Source organism: Schistocerca americana, chromosome 11 (genome assembly GCF_021461395.2).
Source record: "Schistocerca americana isolate TAMUIC-IGC-003095 chromosome 11, iqSchAmer2.1, whole genome shotgun sequence".
In the NCBI taxonomy this organism is placed as follows: Eukaryota; Metazoa; Arthropoda; class Insecta; order Orthoptera; family Acrididae; genus Schistocerca; species Schistocerca americana.
This window is the reverse complement of record NC_060129.1, coordinates 179,514,737-179,520,495: the sequence shown is the minus strand read 5'-3', so window position 1 is coordinate 179,520,495 and position 5,759 is coordinate 179,514,737.

Genomic DNA, 5,759 nt, shown 5'->3' with positions numbered 1-5,759 from the left:
CACACACACACACACACACACACACACACACACACACACACAGAGAGAGAGAGAGAGAGAGAGAGAGAGAGAGAGAGAGAGAGAGAGAGAGAGAGTTAGCTAATGGACATTAGTAAATGAAATGGCATTAATGTAAATGAACTTCCCCCTTCAAATATCTGTAACGTGTAATACAATAACAAAGTGAAATTAACATATCTATGAACAAATACTACACTATTATTACATACAGTTAATCCCGGCTGGCCGCAGTGGTCTCGCGGTTAAGGCGCTACAGTCTGGAACCGCGCGACTGCTACGGTCGCAGGTTCGAATCCTGCCTCGGGCATGGATGTGTGTGGCGTCCTTAGGTTAGTTAGGTTTAAGTAGTTCTAAGTTCTAGGGGACTGATGACCTCAGGTGTTAAGTCCCATAGTGCTCAGAGCCATTTGAACCATTTGAAAATACAGAGTGGTTGAACGAGAAGCCTTTAGCATTCGTAGAGAACTGCGGACAAACTGAGGATCTGTGGAACGTACATGAAAGTAGTTATAGAAATAATGCAGTGAAAATGGACGTTATACGAAATCTCGCTTCAAGATATGAAATCGATGAGAATGATGTGAGGAAGAAGATTAAAAATCTGAGAAGTGCGTTTCGTCGCGAACACACGCATGTGACGAATAAAAAAGCGTCTCAGAGGGTAATACGGAAATAAAATGTTTCGCATATGAATCGTTAAAATTCGTCTTAGATGTGACAGAACCACGTGCAGGATTGGACAGCTCAGTTGTAAGTATCTCGATTTCAATAACTACTCATATTTCTTAACTGAGTGCTATGGTATATCAATCCACGGCAACAAAATTATCAATAAGTATATTCGTACAATTGGTGCAATGAATGGGCTACATGTAGTACCTTCTACCAAAGGCTTTCGATTAAGAATGTAATCGCTAGATGTAAACAGAAATTTCAATATACATTTTGCTACAGTGGAAGAAAGAAACTAAATAGTTCATCTAGATAATTCTGTTTATTTACGTAAATGAATATACATTGTAGTACAAACATAATTCATATAAATGATAATTATTTGATAATTATTCTAGAGAAGCTGCACGGTCGTCAATGGTACCTGTCCTTTCGAGAACAGTTACTATCTTCGTATATACACTCCTGGAAACTGAAATAAGAACACCGTGAATTCATTGTCCCAGGAAGGGGAAACTTTATTGACACATTCCTGGGGTCAGATACATCACATGATCACACTGACAGAACCACAGGCACATAGACACAGGCAACAGAGCATGCACAATGTGGCACTAGTACAGTGTATATCCACCTTTCGCAGCAATGCAGGCTGCTATTTTCCCATGGAGACGATCGTAGAGATGCTGGATGTAGTCCTGTGAAACGGCTTGCCATGCCATTTCCACCTGGCGCCTCAGTTGGACCAGCGTTCGTGCTGGACGTGCAGACCGCGTGAGACGACGCTTCATCCAGTCCCAAACATGCTCAATGGGGGACAGATCCGGAGATCTTGCTGGCCAGGGTAGTTGACTTACACCTTCTAGAGCACGTTGGGTGGCACGGGATACATGCGGACGTGCATTGTCCTGTTGGAACAGCAAGTTCCCTTGCCGGTCTAGGAATGGTAGAACGATGGGTTCGATGACGGTTTGGATGTACCGTGCACTATTCAGTGTCCCCTCGACGATCACCAGTGGTGTACGGCCAGTGTAGGAGATCCCTCCCCACACCATGATGTCGGGTGTTGGCCCTGTGTGCCTCGGTCGTATGCAGTCCTGATTGTGGCGCTCACCTGCACGGCGCCAAACACGCATACGACCATCATTGGCACCAAGGCAGAAGCGACTCTCATCGCTGAAGACGACACGTCTCCATTCGTCCCTCCATTCACGCCTGTCGCGACACCACTGGAGGCGGGCTGCACGATGTTGGGGCGTGAGCGGAAGACGGCCTAACGGTGTGCGGGACCGTAGCCCAGCTTCATGGAGACGGTTGCGAATGGTCCTCGCCAATACCCCAGGAGCAACAGTGTCCCTAATTTGCTGGGAAGTGGCGGTGCGGTCCCCTACGGCACTGCGTAGGATCCTACGGTCTTGGCGTGCATCCGTGCGTCGCTGCGGTCCGGTCCCAGGTCGACGGGCACGTGCACCTTCCGCCGACCACTGGCGACAACATCGATGTACTGTGGAGACCTCACGCCCCACGTGTTGAGCAATTCGGCGGTACGTCCACCCGGCCTCCCGCATGCCCACTATACACCCTCGCTCAAAGTACGTCAACTGCACATACGGTTCACGTTCACGCTGTCACGGCATGCTACCAGTGTTAAAGACTGCGATGGAGCTCCGTATGCCACGGCAAACTGGCTGACACTGACGGCGGCGGTGCACAAATGCTGCGCAGCTAGCGCCATTCGACGGCCAACACCGCGGTTCCTGGTGTGTCCGCTGTGCCGTGCGTGTGATCATTGCTTGTACAGCCCTCTCGCAGTGTCCGGAGCAAGTATGGTGGGTCTGACACACCGGTGTCAATGTGTTCTTTTTTCCATTTCCAGGAGTGTAGTTAAAGTCTACCCAGCCATTGACTTTCGTCTGTGCATCCGCACAGGCTGCCCAAACTCTTACGGGAATCGTCACCTTAATTGGCGCGAGTAATGAGTGGATGGGCAAATATCTATTAGGAACATTACATATGTAGATTGTGGACAGTTGGGAATGTGGGTCTCACGAGGAGCGTGCAAGGGATAAGTCCCTGCAGTCGCGCTATTCATCTGTGTCCTCGGTGGCTCAGATGGATAGAGTGTCTGCCTTGTAAGCAGGAGATCCTGGGTTCGAGTCCCGATCGGGTCACACACTTTCAGCTGTCCTCATCGAGGTACATCAACAACACCTGTCGGCAGCTGATGGTTTCAATTAATTATCATTTATTGTAGAGAAGCTGCACAGTCATCAATGATATCTGTTCTTTCGATAACAGTTACTATCTTCATATATAATTAATATACATTGGTGCGCCGCTGAAGTGGCCGAGCGGTTCTAGGCGCTACAGTCTGGAACCGTGCGACCGCTACGGTCGCAGGTTCGAATCCTGTCTCGGGCATGGATGTGTGTGATGTCCTTACGTTAGTTAGGTTTAAGTAGTTCTAAGTTCTAGGAGACTGATGACCACAGATGTTATGTCCCATAGTGGTCAGAGCCATTTGAACCATTTGAACTGCCTGTGCATCACACCGGAAGGTCTTCGAGGTACCTTTGATAAATTCATTAAGCCTGTATAGTTGCGAGTAGCTTCTCTCCACTCTCCAAGAGTAATTGCACCATTATCTACCTCTTCTGTGTCCAAACTATCTGGAGGTGAATAAATAATTCTGGACGTTGCACTTTGCCTTAAAAATCTATGGAGATACGTACAAGCTTTTGAAGCTGTTTCAGCATTCTCGACTTTAGGTAACAATGGCTTCGTAAACACTGTAAATCAGAGGACATTGTTCCGAAAGTGTTTCCGACAATACGTCGTGCGCGAGAAAGTCGGTAATTAAATATTCTTTCCTTCGATCTTGGTAACTGTCCAGCATGCGGTTTCATTACATTTGTGGTCAATGGAAATGCCTCGTCCGCCACTAAAACATATGGTATCAAATTTTCTTCCTGGAAGAGATTCTGGGAGAGGAATGTTTAATTTATTTTCCGTTAACCCTTTATGAAACGAAGTGTTCTTAAAAACTCTTCCATCTCATTGGCAGCCCTGACTGCCAACATGTACATATTGAATGCAATAATTTGCGTATGAAATCGCCATAAGGACGGTGCTAAATGTTTTTCTGTAGTTAATATATTCACTTCCAGTATTGGCAGGACATATAATTTGCACATGTTTGCCTTCTGTGGGTCCTACACAGCGGGGGTAGTTCCACTTCACTTCGAAATTTCTGGCGACATTCTTTCATTCTTCAGTATCCTTTAGAATCTGAAAAGTAAAACATTATCATTAGTTTCTTCATTTTCTTCAAAAAGACGACACAGAAACAAAATACGAAGATGCAAGTCAGCCTTCTGAAGACGATGTGCCTCAAACACCAACTAAGTCTGCCGAGGAAACACAGAGAAAGAGAATTGTTAAAGCCAAAACAGCTCAAGAAATGGAGAGAGATGCTCGAATCGAGGAAGCTTATCGGATTGTAAAAACTGTTGGCAACAGAGATGAATGGAGTGTGTATGGACAGTTCATCGCCAGTGAATGAGAAAATTTTCTCCCACAACACAAACGTATGTGAATCACATCATTGGAGATGTGCTGTTCAGATCAGCGTTGGGGGAGTATGAGATGCGAACTCCCAGAATCACTTCATTAGCGGTTGTCATATTGGAAAACAGTGCAGAAATAAGCTGTTCACAAGCTAACTACGAAATTATATACGATGACAATGGTACTGGTGAGACTGAAGGATTCGCTGAAGTACCAGGCACATTAGAAAAGCTCTGTCAATTTATGCAATTTAAAAATACGTGAAATACAGTAGAGCGTCGAATATCCGAAGTAATTGTGGGACATGGGTGTTCGGAAAACTGGTTTGTTCGGATAATCGAACTCTACATGTTTATGTGCCAAAAAGAAGTTGGTTCAAATGGCTCTGAGCACTATGTGACTGAACATCTATGATCATCAGTCCCCTAGAACTTAGAACTACTTAAACCTAACTAACCTAAGGACAGCACACAACACCCAGTCATCACGAGACAGAGAAAATCCCTGACCCCGCCAGGAATCGAACCCGGGAACCCGGGCGTAGGAAGCGAGAACGCTACCGCACGACCACGAGCTGCGGACACAAAAAGAAATACGGTACAGTAAATTTATTCATAAAAACAGGCATCTCTTTTAGTATTACAAAGTAACATACAAAGGCAACTTCAGTAGGAATATATAGAATGTGGCACAGTTTATTAACCAAAAATATGTACATATTACATACGCAGTTTACATGAACAATACACACAGTATACAAAATTAAAATTGGATAAAATGGTTGCAGATTCACCTTCTTGTAACCTTTTAATAATCTCGTTCTTGTCCCTCATAGAAAGGACAACACGTTTACGTTGAAGCATTTTGTATCGTCAAGTTCACTTCTTCACGGAGCAGCACACAAGCGGTCGCAACAGGGAACAGTAGGTGACTGTTTGCACCGTGAGAAGCACTTCTCGGGAGCGCGCAGTCCTTGAAACTGCGCGGAGCGGCACGCCTCAACTCTAAAGATGGCGCAGCTGTTGCTGTGAACAGCTTTGACACTGCCGCTACTTCTACTGCCAGTGCCGAGCCGACAGAAGTGTGCTGATTGTTGAAACACAGCGACTGGCGGCTCGGCCGGTCAGCAGCGCCTCGTGAAGGCCCCATTAGAAGCAATGTTCCGCCAGCGGTGGCGCAGTACGCCGACTACTGTGGGAAACTTGGTTTGGGAGTGAGGGGGATGATGGACGGTAGGGTGGGAGAGTAACAGGTGCGAGCGACTACACAGTTCGGTTAAGCGGCCGTTCGGTTGACCGACGTTCGGATAACCGATGCTTTACTGTACTTTGTACCAGTTATTTAATTTCGATTATAACTTACTTAAAAATAAAAATAAAAAGTTATTTAAACTGAGTATTGAACGTTGTGTATCAACTTTTACTACAATGTAGACTTTCACGACCGGAAATGTCATGTCCATTATAATTATCCGGGCTGTTATGCCGTGGTCGGTTGAT